A 13,472-nucleotide genomic window follows, 5' to 3' on the forward strand; every position below is an offset into this window, starting at 1 on the left:
TCCTCTCATTTCCACAATGGTTCATGGCAATAACAGCACTGAATTCACCCTCTACATGAAAAGATACTGGTGTTTATTTGCAGCCTTCACTGAGATAATTTCATTGCGTGCTTCCTCTTCCAGGTGAGGTCAGCGCAGACTGCTGGGCAATGTTACTTCAGCTGAGCCCAGGAATGAACACGCTGAGAGACAAATGGGAGGAAACATCCTGCACATGTACACAAAGGAGGAATCCAACTGCCTGGTGTAGAAAGCCCTTGCAAGGCATTGGGTCCTGGGCACCCTGCGCTGGGGAGCCCTGCTGGAGCAGGGCTTGGGGCTGGGGGCCTCCAGAGCTCCCTGACAGCCTCTGCCCTGCTGTGGTTCTGTGATCAGACTTTGCACCCTCCTGTCCTCTCACATGCCTTTTGGCATCCCACAGTTCCTTAGGGTCATGCTGTAAGAACACCTCTGACATTATTTCAGATAACAACCTCTCCTGCAAAATGGGATAATGGTGTCCTACAGCCTGCAGTAGGCCAGGAGGAAACCTAGGCCCGGTGCTGTCTGGTATTCTGTGGCCTGTGGGATAGCTCTGAAGGCTAGGGACATGAGTCAAACAGTGCTGGGCTGGGCTGGGAGCCGGATAGCAGCCTTCAGCCTGCTTTTATTTAGCCACTTACAGATAGACAGTGTTGCCTGGCCACAGAAAGGGCATCTGGAGTCTGACAGCCTCACAGCTGAACAGGCACAATCTTGCATCTTCTTTCACTCAGCCTTTTGGATTAAACATGCCTCACTTTAGAATCAGTTGCCCTTTTTAATTGCTTTTCTCCTGAATATACGAGGCATAAAATGCAAACTAGCTTGGTAGATGGGGGCTGTTAATCTCACCTACACATTGTAAATCAAAACCTCTGACCATTAATACCTGAAGTGGCAACTGAAAGGGGTTTAGCCAAAGCTGGTCAGTAAGAGGAACACCCGGCCAGCTGCAGGACTGAGGGGAGATGACTGCAGAGTACCTGCATGTTTTGTGAAGGGAACACAGCAATGCAGCACGCTAACCATTTTTTTTAACTTTTTATTTTTTTAAAGCCACCAGCCTGCAGGAGTTGCTAGTGCCATCTGGTGGCTTCCCTGAACACGAGTGTCAGAGCAAGGAGCTGCCAGCCCACGCTGGTGACAGCCCCAAGGCCCAGGACTGGGGACTGGTGGCCCCAGCAGGGTGTCCTCAGCACCAGGCAGCGATGCCGTGCACCCTTCCCCAAGGCATATTGGGTGTAGTAAATATCCCCAGCGAGCACGCCGTGCATGTGGTGACACTCATTCCAGAGGGGGGAAGACAGCAGGCCTTGCTCCAGCTATCCGCTACCCAGCCCAGCCTGTGTGCTGCGTTTTGGTTTTGTGCTGCGCTCCCACCCCCTCGACGTGCTTCACCACCCTCCTTTCACTCACAGAGCTGCTGAGCCAAATAACCACATCGTTTGGTGGCCCAAATGGCTTTGCCGTGTCCTTCGGCTTTGCCAGACCAAGCCGAGCATCTGCTGTGAGCAAGCCCTAGAGCACAGGGCGGTAAGCCGGCTGCCTGTCACAAATTCCTCTATTACTTGAAAATTTTAGCCCTCCTGGTACGGGGATAATCTGCTAAGTATGACCCAAGTCCTGCCAAGACAATGCTGCCTCTTAGGCCCCGGTGTCCAGCGGTGCCACCAGTGCATGCCGGCTCCTGCGGGGCAATGCGCTCCGCGACAGGGCCTCCAGGAACCCGTACGGGTTAAGAATGCAACGGATAGCACAAATTTCATAACTCCCCTTCTTTGGTGAATTAGCAGACACGTTTTTTTTTTTTTTTTTTTTTTTTGTAGTTCACATGCTATTGCATGGATGAATTTTTTAATAGAATTGTGATTATGATTTTTTTTTTTTTGCATGATTTGCCATGACACATCTATGATTTTCCTATATTATTCGTACTTGTTTTTGTTGTTTTGGTCACAATTATAGCAAAGCTTTAATTTATTACTCTGCTCATGGGTTTTGACAAGTCACCAGCATTCCCTTGCCGAGCCACATAAATCCACAGCAAAGCAAACTCTGCCCCCACGTCTCTCTGCCAGGTACTTTGCTGCCTCCTTTCAGTACATGGTTGCTCTCATCTCTTCAGACAGCACCCAAGTTTGGGGCTGCACCTGCAGTTCTGCATCCAGGATGGAGCAGGGCAGGTCCCAGCCTTGTTTCCTCCTGGAACTCCTCTCCTGATCATCTCCTTATTAAATCAAGGGGGATCTGGTATACAGCTTAGCTCTAGAGAGCTGCTGGGCACAAAACTGTTTTCAGCATCAACAGGAGTCATCATCCAGTCACATCCGCGAGGACGCAGCTGCCGGTGTGCCCCACTCTTCTCTGCACATGGATGCTTGTTGTCTGATAGACGTGCCAGGTCACCAAAGCATGTCTTTTCTGGTTTCTGGTAGATGGTCAAAGCAAAACCTGGCTGCTCTCTGGAGTGACAGCTAGCTTGCAGCCTGACATGGATGAATAGCAGGATTGAACAGATTTTTGCCCCAGGCATCCTCTGCTGATGTGTTAAGTTTGGCAGCATCATTTGGAGAAGAAGTGAATTAATCTTATTGGAGTTGTGTACAAAAGAGACTGGGAAGAAAAAAAAAAAAGGGGGGGAAGAAAAAAAAAAAAGTGTGAATCCATGTTGATTATTTTGAAGCCATAAACAAGTGGCATCAGAAAAGAATCTGACAACCATATGGACTTTCAGAAGTGTGAAATCTTCTGAAAATGATATGCAATGATGTAAAGACTGGAATGAATAAAAAGAAGATTTGAGACACGGATGGATGAGAAGTACAGGCAGAGGACTGCAATCTGTGATACAGGAGTTAAGATTCTGGGCACATGAAAAGAATGCTGTAGAGAAAACAGTATATGAAGCAAAGTAAATCAGAAGAAGTTACACAAAAGAATTCCACAAAAGTGACAGGAATGACAGTCAGCCCTATTTCTTATTTCTGGTTCCCAGAATTCTTTAGGGACCTGCAGTCTCAGGGACTGAGCAACAACTTTTCCATGAAACAGCCATTAGGAGGGGAAAAGCTAATCAGAATGATGGAGAAGAGGGCGATGAATGTAGAAGAGATTGTCCTGAAGATGTTTGTGCAGTGAGAGGCAAGAAAAAGTGGAAGATACTGGGCGTTTTTATTTCTTTCAATGGTCAGTGTAAGACTCTCATAACCAGTTCCTATCCCACTCCTCCCCCTACATCCATGACTCATTTCTAGGGCAACACCCTGGCCTCCTGCCTGCTCTACATCCATGTGCACGAACTGCAACTGGCTGGCCCAATATGTGGTGTGCCTTTGGGCTTCATCCACTGGGGCTGGGGGGACACCAAGGCCAGGAAAGGATCCAACTGCTGATCTGCTGTCTTGGGGGAATATGGGCTGTTGGCAGGGGTAACTCGTAATATCCAGACAAGGGCCACCACGCTGCACGAAGTCTTACCTGCTAGGGGTAGAGAAACTTGAGGAGTCTGGACTCTATCTGGGGAACTGAGTTTAAATGCTAGCATCCTGAGCTTCTTTACCCCCTGAATGTTTGACGCTGTCCTGGTTCCAGTTAGGACAGAGTTAAGTAGCTCATAGTAGCTGGTAGGGTGCTATGTTTTGGATTAGGATGAGAAGAGCGCTGATAACATGCTGATGTTTTAATTGTTGCAGAGCAGTGTTTACACCAGGCCAAGGACTTTTCGGCTTCTTGCTCTGTCCTGCCAGCGAGCAGGCTAGGGGTGCAGCAGGAGCTGGGAGGGGACAGACCCAGGACAGCTGACCCAAACTGGCCAAAGGGGTATTCCATACCATCTGACATCGTGCTAAACAATATATAGGGGTGGCTGGCCGGGGTGGGGGGCCGGCTGCTCGGGGATAGGCTGGGCATCGGTCAGCGGGTGGTGAGCAATTGCATTGTGCATCACTTGTTTTCTTAAACACAAACTTTCCCAGGTGAAGGGGAAGATAATCTTTCTTCAAGTTGGTGGATCTTTTCAGAAAGTTTCTCTAAAGCATTCTCTTTTAGCTGGTGGACACTGGTTCGTTCAGGTGGAGGGGAAGATAAATTCTCTTTAAGTTGGTGGACCTCTTCAGAGAGTTTCTCCACAGCTGAGACACAGGCCTTTAGGGAAGAGGAGAGATTTCCTTCGTACTGCCGGAGTATTTTAGTCACTTCATTCACTGTGGGATTCTCCTCCGTTTTCCAGGCTAGTATTGCCAATGAGTTGGCATATGATGATGGGGCACTCTATACAAACTTCCGCCACATGGGTAGTGTACACCGGACTGCATCTGGATCTGCGGATGTTTGTGCGTCGTCTAGGGCCTTATAAATTACTTCCCGTACGGCCAATTCCCTCAGGTACTGAATTCCCTTCTCCATGGTGGTCCATTTGCTTGGTAAACATACAAGTTCTTCCTTGAAGGGATACCTTAGAAGAGAGAAGAGAGACGCCTTTCCCCTTCGAGTTATCACAGCACGCAATACTATAAGACACAAATTGCAGCAAAATCTATGCAGGTTTGATTTGTAAATGGCTCTGACTTTCATTTGGCAGCTGTCCAGGTCCAAATACTGTTTTTTAATGCTCATTGTGGTGTGACAGAAGGGGGAAAGTGGATGAGAGGTGGAAAGCTGAAAGTAGAAAACAAACCGACTGTGCCATCCTAAAGAAGCAGGAAATAATTTAGGCTGAATGCCCAGAGAGCAAATGATCTATCATGAGAGAACACAGATCAGAGCAAAAGTTGGCTTTCATGTATCAATAGATATGTATGATGTACATGAAATGCATCTACTGGTATGGTTTGGATATTGGATCTGACACATCAGCAGAACGTTGGCTGTGACAGTAGGGTGGTTTGGGAAGAGAAAGATGACGCCACTCATGCATGCCATCATGCATGTTACTGTGGCTCAACAAAGCACGGTGGTCTTGGTCCAAAGAAACACAAAGATGACCGATATAGGGGAGCCTCCTTCCAATATCTGAGAGGAAAATGAGGTGTGAACATATGAACGTATGAACATCTTCACTTTTTTTAATCTGGAGTTCATCTCCCCTCTCACCCATAATGCCCAAAGGCATGTCTGCTTTTCTTCAGTGTGGTTTGTGTCTCAGCAGGCTACATGCTACAGAGCTGATGACCTCTGCTCTGCATTGCACCCAGAATGATGAGAGCATGACATCTGGGACATATGCAGTCTTAAAATCTAATATTTTGTGTTGCTCCTTCCATTCTGCAATATTCCCATTAGACCACTATGTCTTTAAAAAGCGAGTACCCATACAAAAAGGTTCACGTGTATCGTAATTCTTTGTTATATCTGCCTTCTAAATCCACTCTTTCTCTCTTTCCCCTTCCCTTTCATTACACGATCACAACACCCAGCAATCTTTTTTTTGCTTGGTGACGTTAGTGCAGTCACCAGTAAACGCAATGTCCCATGCTGCACCCGTCTCCTTCCACCGCTGATGCTGAGGCTGGAACTTGAAGTTAGTCCTGGGAGGGACCAGCAAGAAAGTGACACTGATGAGAACACGACGAAATTCATAGGGGAGCGTAAGGCTCTTTTGCTACTTACAAATGAAACTCTTGAGAATCTTTTAAGATGCCATAATCTGTATTATCAGACTGTGGAGTGACAGGCCTAAAGAAAAGCATATCCAGGCCTTCCCAATTTCTTTATTTAATGAGGCACAGGGTTTAGCTGAGGAATTTAAATGATTGACTGATAAGTATTTAGAATTCTTGAGAGTCATAAAGATCAAGGCAAATGGATCAATCCAAAATAATTAATTTTGACACTATGACAACTGCTAGCTTTATTTTTTCCCTAAACAAGCTGTGAATATTTTTTTTATCTCGTATTGAAACACTGAGGTAAAAGAAAAGTCTTATTTTCCAAGGAACTGCAATATTAAATGTCCCCATATTTGACAAGAGCATTTACAGACAGATGTAACAGTTCTACCTCTAAAAGAAAAAAAAAAAGTTGAAAAACAGCAATTTCTTAATTTTATGATTCATTCATCAGCTGGTCCTTTGACACTTTTTCTTAATTAATAGAGTTGTTAAGAGACAAAGCAGCAAGAGAGACACATTAAGCAAGGAGAAAAAAACCCGCTGAGAAATAAATGTTTGATATTTAATTACAACAGTCGTGCAGTGAGCATATGTGCTGTGCCACATCTCAAGCAGAATCAGCACATCGTTGTATCCTCAAAGAAGTGACCTTCAGAAAGAGCAATTAGCTTTCTAGAGCTTTTTCTTTCCTATTACTAGTAAAGTTTCTGATGAAACAAGATAGTTTAGAGGCTGAATTTCTTCTTCCAGAACATGTATCTGTTAGACATACAGCCTCAGGGGCTGGGAATACAGCAGTGCTCAGAGACCTAGCTTGAAAGGCATCTCAGGACAAAAGTTCATGGAGAACAACTCCAGTTGCAGAGTCTAGGCTGTAATACCAGCACCCATCCTGTAGCTGATGGCACATGCCTTCTGCGTGGCTTCACACAAGTCCTTCTGCCACATGGTAGCTCGGTTTCCCCAGAGAAAAAGAGACAGCAGACAACAAGCCCTCTTGCCTCTTGCAGCATTAACGTTCAGCATTAACACTGTGCAAGGCCTATTTTGGCTCTCTAACAAGTTTTTCCTGCCACTTCATGTACCCAGCTTTCTGTCCCCTCAGCAGAAAGTGGGCCATCAGTGGGCAGAGCTGAGCACCATCCCATCCCATCCCATCCCATCCCATCCCATCCCATCCCATCCCATCCCATCCCATCCCATCCCAATCCCATCCCATCCCATCCCGTCCCATCCCATCCCATCCCATCCCATCCCACCACTGGTGGGTAGGAGGGTCTGGCTGCGAATTAACCCTTGCTCCTGTGGGGGCCGAGATCTTCAGCCCTAACTCCGCACTGAGGGGAGAAATGATGTTCCTATGACCTTGGTGCCAGAGACCGAATGCTGCCCAAAGCCCCAGGAGGATGGAGGAAGGCTGGAGAACAGCCAGCAGGCAACACTAGCTCATCACAGCCTGTGCAGAAAGGCAGGGAGGAGAAACTGGTGGCCCAAGGCCAGCTGCTGCCAGGGGACTCAGGTGGATAATTTCCTGAGCTCTTCCCTGAAGACTAAAGAAATCTGCTTTGCCTCCTAGTGAGAAAAGCCCTGGGCTTATCCTTAGCCGCTAGCTCTCTCTCAAATGCAGTGGAGAGATACAGGAGCCCTCAGATGCTCCACTGGGAGAGAAGGGACAAAGTGGCCTCAACAGCTGGATCTCCTCGCTAAGGAACCAAATGCCAGGTCCAGGTTTGAGTTGGTGAAGACCTGCTCAGGCCTACAGAGGATGTGTGCTATGGCAGTTTCCTTGCTGAAAAACAAAGAAACAAACAAAAAAAACTGCTATAAATACAAATGCAAACGTTATTTGTAGGAAACTGTCATCAGAGAAACAATGTTGTACAACCAGGGGGAATTTGTACAACCAGGGTCCATTTCTCAGCCAAATCAGCCAGGCCACATTAAACTGGACACCAGGAGGAGGTGCAACCCATCCACCCTGCTGTAAATCAACCCCTTATTTTTTTTATATTGCCCTCTTCTGCACCGGCTTTCACAGGCTTCAACTCCCAGAGACGTATTTTCATTCGAAAGAGGATGCCAGTGCCATTGTGAACGTACTTACTGATTCACTTCTGGGTCTGCTTCTTTACCCTTGTTCTTATACCTGCTGCCCTAAACTGACCTTGCCTCTTCTCCAGCAGGACTCTTCATCCCTGTTCACAGTAGTCCCTTCAGCTCTGTTCAGCTGTGACTCTCTGCGGTTGCAAGGCTGGGCTCAGCCCTGGCCACTAGGTAGAAATGCTGGACAATGTAATTTTTCAGGAAGGCAGCGAGCCAAAAGCTTTGCCTGCCATCAGCTCACAGTGTTGCAGGACTGGGGTTGATCCCAACTGGAGAGCAGGAACCCAGTCTCACAGAGGCTGTTTTGGGCTTTCAGGCTGCACCAGGACACCTGGAAAGCATCGGCCTGAGCAGTTTGCTGTGTTTCCTGTGCTTCTCACAGGTGTCCTTTGCATCTCCTCGTGCACCTTGAGCAGAGATATCCTCCTCCTCCTCCTCATGGGCACTCGCTGCTGAGATGCCTCAGTGGCACAAGACTTTCCTAGCCACCAATGCAAGGGTCTTCTCCTACCTACCTTGCCCACCTTCCAGCACATTACTTTTGCTTTACAGGCTGCCATGGGGCTGGGAAGGCTATCGGTGGTGGGATTTCCAAGAGGAGAGCAGAGTTCTGCTTCTCACCCCAGGGTTTGCAAGGAAAGACAAGAGCCACAGTGGGCAGCATGCAATGAAAGACAAACACGTTCATTCATCCCTTCCCAGGGCTCTGTCAGAAATGGTGTTTGCACATGGGAAGGATGAACAGAGAGGACTTATATCTACAAAGTTGTCTTCCCTCACTGCTGAAAAAGAAGCAGCAGCTGTTCTTCACTTTGGCTTTCTATCCTTTTAAGTTTCTGCCCTGTTGCAATGCCACAGTGACAAGTGCTGTTTACAAAATAGAAACCTAGGTGGAAAGCCAGTTGGAAGAGACCTTTCAGTTCATGCTTTCCCCTCTCTCCAGCCCCCCAGCTTTACGCAGCAGCCTCCACGCTCTGTGTTTAAAGCCGTCTCTGCCCGTAACTCACTCCCAGTGCCAGTGCTAGACCTCCCTCTGCGAAGCACATGTACCGGCAGATAATCCAGATCAGTTTACCTCCGTGTACCTGGCAGCATGCTACTGTGCAGTGACCAAATATCAGAAGAGTTAGTGGTTAATTAGGATCAGTTTAATCCCTGCTGACTGCCTGTCTCTGTGTAAAAAGGGCACTAGAGGTTAGAAAGTATTAAGTGCCTTAAATGTGTACTTGCATAACGTGAAAACTGAGTGAAGATCCAGACTTTGTTCTTGGAAGTGTTGATGTGAAATGATTTACTCCTAGAAGCATTTAAACACGCATCTTATCCTATCAAAGCAAGAAAATCCATTTAAAAATTTCTGGGAAGAAATGCAACAAATGTTTGGCCATGGAAAATAATGAACCAGCAGCACAATGGAGACAAGACCTCCACAGGAAAAAAAGGTTTTATAGAGTCTGAACATTACTTTCAACTTCTAAAAAATTAGTTCCGCATATGAAATATATTTTGTATAGCTGGAATAAAGCTTTTTCTGGGCTACAATTGTACCTAGATTTCCATTTCATTGGTTCGTATTTATCATAAAAATACAACAGCTAATCATTAGATAACTTTGCATTTACACCCAGTCTATGGCACTCCTCTTGGAGCCCAGGTTGACAGCTTGTATAAAATTATTTAACGAGTTCCTGACAATAAAATGTAGATTTTACTTTGTCAAAATGCTTAGCTATTGTTAAGCATGAAATTCTCTAATGGCATGTCAAAACATGGAGATCCTTCATGCTTTTCTCTTTATTTTACATGTAACTGTTATTTTAAATGAGAAAGGATCCTGAGGTTGATTAAAAGAGCTGAGTCGCTGTTTGAATGGAAACAATAGTAGAATGATTTGTAGAAACAATTCAAACTAATAAAGCGCCTACAGGCCTACAGGACAGTGGTGAACTCACACACATCTTCACACGCACAGATAGACCATTGCTATTCTTCCCGACTTATTTTGTTTGCTACTGGTACATTTATATAAGTATTAGGGACATTTATGTAATAACAGGACGTTAGCTCCTTTTGAGGTCATCTGTCCTGGCGACTTTTTCCCCATTTCCAGCCATAAGCTCCTCGTTGTGACATCATTTTGGCTGCCGTGACCATACCTGTGATGTCACCAGGAGGGATTTAGGACCTGAGGTCGGGCATAAGCTGCAGGAGCAGATCAGCTCACGAAGAATAAAGGTTTTGTTTTGCCCTGCTAGCAGAAGGAGAAGGAAGCACCCACCTGCCCTTCCTCCTCTGCCTGTCCTGGTTGAGCAGGACCCCGTAAAAAAAAAAAAAAAAAAAGTAAAAAGCTTAAAGTTTTACATGGCTGGTGTTGAAGGGACCCTCTGCTGCTGCCACCAAAACCCAGAGAGGCTCTGCCAGTGGACCAGGGCTGGATCAGACCCTCCAGAGCTTGGGCATGGACCTACACTGCTGCTCCTCAGTGCTCCCATGGCCACACCAGATGGCAGGAGTACAGATACCTACATAGGACAGAGGCCAAGATGGTCAGGAGAAATGTGGGACATCTGTACAAGTATCAACGTGTGGGGCACTCTCTGGTGAAGAAGCGTTGAATGCCAGGGAGGAACCTCCTCCAGAGAAGAACGCGGGGGCTGGCTGGATGGGAAGATTTCCTTAGCTTGGGTGAACTAGGATGACAGGCAGGATGTATCAGCTCTGGCTCAGCACTACTGTGGTTTGGCAATGCAGCATCCAGCCTGGGTTCACCTGGTCTGTTCAGGCCACAGGAGAAGCAAAACCAGCGCTGACAAGTTGGCCTGTGCAGAAGTGCCCCCTAAATAGTATTTTTCCACTCTATCTACTCTGGAAGTTCTTGTCTGATCTCATGTCCCTCTTGTCCACTCAGTCCAATCCCCCTTTCTGAAAATAAGGCTTCGTATGGGAAGCCAGCTCTGCAACTTCATGAACATATTCGTGCTTTCATCTTCTGTTTGGCTCCCTGTCGTTCCAGCCAGATCAGTAGCAGAAATTGCATTGGCAACATGTTTATCTGAGAACCTCTTCCAGTGTCATTTACTTGGCATCATTTATTTGGCATTGTAGGAGTCTGTGATAGTCAGCGAGATAAGCATTTGGGAGGGTATCTGAATTAAAATCAGCTTTTACCATACTTTATATTCCCTGTCAACAGACAATGTATTTAAATTGTCAGCTCGTGTAGCCAGCTGGGATAAAAATGTGTTGATCCCCAGCACTGCCCTTGGCTCACCGGCATGAGCGTGCCTGAGCGTGGATTTCCACCAGGCCCCAGTGCAGGGAACCGACTCTCTCCCAGCTGCACTTTGAATGCACAGAAAACCAAAAGGGCAACTGCTCAGGGCAGAGGTGGCGTTTCACAGCCTGGCAACTCAACTCTGAGCACGCTGATGCAGCACCTCTGAGTTACTGCGGAGAGCAAAGTGGTTGATCTGTAACAGCAACCCGCACAGGTCAGCTGGACACAGAGGAAGGGTCTTATCATATATTAAGAATCCACAGAGAATAGGCTTTACTGCGAAGTTCTTCGTACAGCGCTGCAGGCAATATATATGCAGCAGGATGCTGAAGAGCTGAGATCATCTCTTTGCAGCTCATGCACTGTTTCTCCCAAACAGAGCTTCTTAAGCCATCTTCCTCAACAGACATGCACAGGAGAGCTACTCGGATTAAAATAAGGATGTACAAAATCTTTACTCTCTCATCAATCAGCTCTTCTTTCTTCTTTTAATTCAAATAGGTTTCATCAACCTGAAAAGGTGATTGTCCTGGTTCCAGTTAGGACAGAGTTAAGTAGCTCATAGTAGCTGGTAGGGTGCTATGTTTTGGATTAGGATGAGAAGAGCGCTGATAACATGCTGATGTTTTAATTGTTGCAGAGCAGTGTTTACACCAGGCCAAGGACTTTTCGGCTTCTTGCTCTGTCCTGCCAGCGAGCAGGCTGGGGGTGCAGCAGGAGCTGGGAGGGGACAGACCCAGGACAGCTGACCCAAACTGGCCAAAGGGGTATTCCATACCATCTGACGTCATGCTAAACAATATATAGGGGTGGCTGGCCGGGGTGGGGGGGCCGGCTGCTCGGGAATAGGCTGGGCATCGGTCAGCGGGTGGTGAGCAATTGCATTGTGCATCACTTGTTTCTTACACATTATTATTGTTAATACTATTATCATTATCACTATTATTATTATTATTGTTATTATTATTTTCCTGTCTTAATAAACTGTCTTTATCTCAACTCACAGGCTTCACTTTCCCGTTTCTCTCCCCCCATCCCAGAGAGGGAGGGGGGAGGGTGAGCGAACGGCTGTGTGGTGTTTAGCTGCCAGCCGGGTTAAACCACAACAGTGATCTTGGCATTTTGCAGCTCTTTTGAATGCTGTCTACTGAAAGCCACATAAGGAGAATGGTCACCGCCAGGCTGACCTGATTTGGGTTCCTATTCAGTCTGCATTTCTGCCTGAGGAAACTTGTGCCACTTCATCAGTGTTACAGTGTCAGCCTAATTCAGAGAGAGAAGGACTGTTTGCTTTGCCTTGCTTTGCACCAGAGAAAGGCACCGTTCTGCCCATTGCAGAATACAACACATGCATGACATGTCAGAAATAACCACCACACAACTTCATAAAGTAGATCCCACCACTGGACCCCTGATAGGTCATGCTTCTTAGCGTGCTGCCTAGCTCAGTTTTGGGCTGCTCCCACTACCTGTCTCCAGAACTGCTCCTGGGTACAGTTCAGGGCTCTTTTATTCCAGGACTCATCCCAAGTGCCCCCATGGCAGAGCCTGCACCAAGCTGGGATCCCATGCAGCCCTCCAACACCACTCCTCCAGTGCCAGCCATCAGCCCTCGCACCCCAAAGGGCACCCACAAGCTCTTGGGCATCTCATGGGGCAGGAAGCATCATCAATCCTCAATATCATGCTGTAAAATCACCCTGATACTCCACTCGCAGCATTAGAAATACAGGAAAATGAACCCACATTTCATTCTGTTGGGCTTCTCCTTTGAAGAAGAACCTCTACAAAAACCATCCTTTGAAGAGTTAGGTATTTTCTTCATGCCCCAGCAGGGAAGCAGTGCAGGAGGCAGAGGCAGTGGTGGTTTTTACATGACACGTGGATAGCAGCAGGCAAATTCGCTTGAACTGGCTCAGCTAGGTGTTTTGTGGCTCTGCAGGTAACCGCCTCCCAAAAGAATAAGTTCTGTATTTTGAAATGATGATGCAAATTTTCTTATCCTGAAATTCAGCAGAAACTTCTTCCTAATTGGGCAAACGTGTTGGTGTCTTGCAGTGAGAGCTATCTAGTGCAGCTGAGATGTAAGCGGGAGGCAAGCTGGTTTGGATTCAGTTTAATTTCCCAAGGGATATATATTTTAAAGTACAACAATTCTGCTGATACTAGGGTTGTGGTGGAGTGAAAGGAAGATCGCTGGACACCAACCTGATGCAAGAAAACAAGCAAGAGGTTTCTGAAGAGGAACACCTGCTCCACACAGCCTTTCTTTGGGATAAATCCTGCTCAGAATGGCTGTGTAAGGTCACTGCAGCAGGAGCCCAAGCAGAACTGCTGCCCCCCTCCCCTAAGCAGCCGCACCAGACCAAGGCTTGGCTTTATAAGAGCACAAATAAAGCAAATAAACTGTGTTTTCCACATCTGGTGATCACCCTCTTCCCGCAAGGAGCCCCAGATCCCAC

Source organism: Anser cygnoides, chromosome 1 (assembly GCF_040182565.1).
Source record: "Anser cygnoides isolate HZ-2024a breed goose chromosome 1, Taihu_goose_T2T_genome, whole genome shotgun sequence".
Classification (NCBI taxonomy): Eukaryota; Metazoa; Chordata; class Aves; order Anseriformes; family Anatidae; genus Anser; species Anser cygnoides.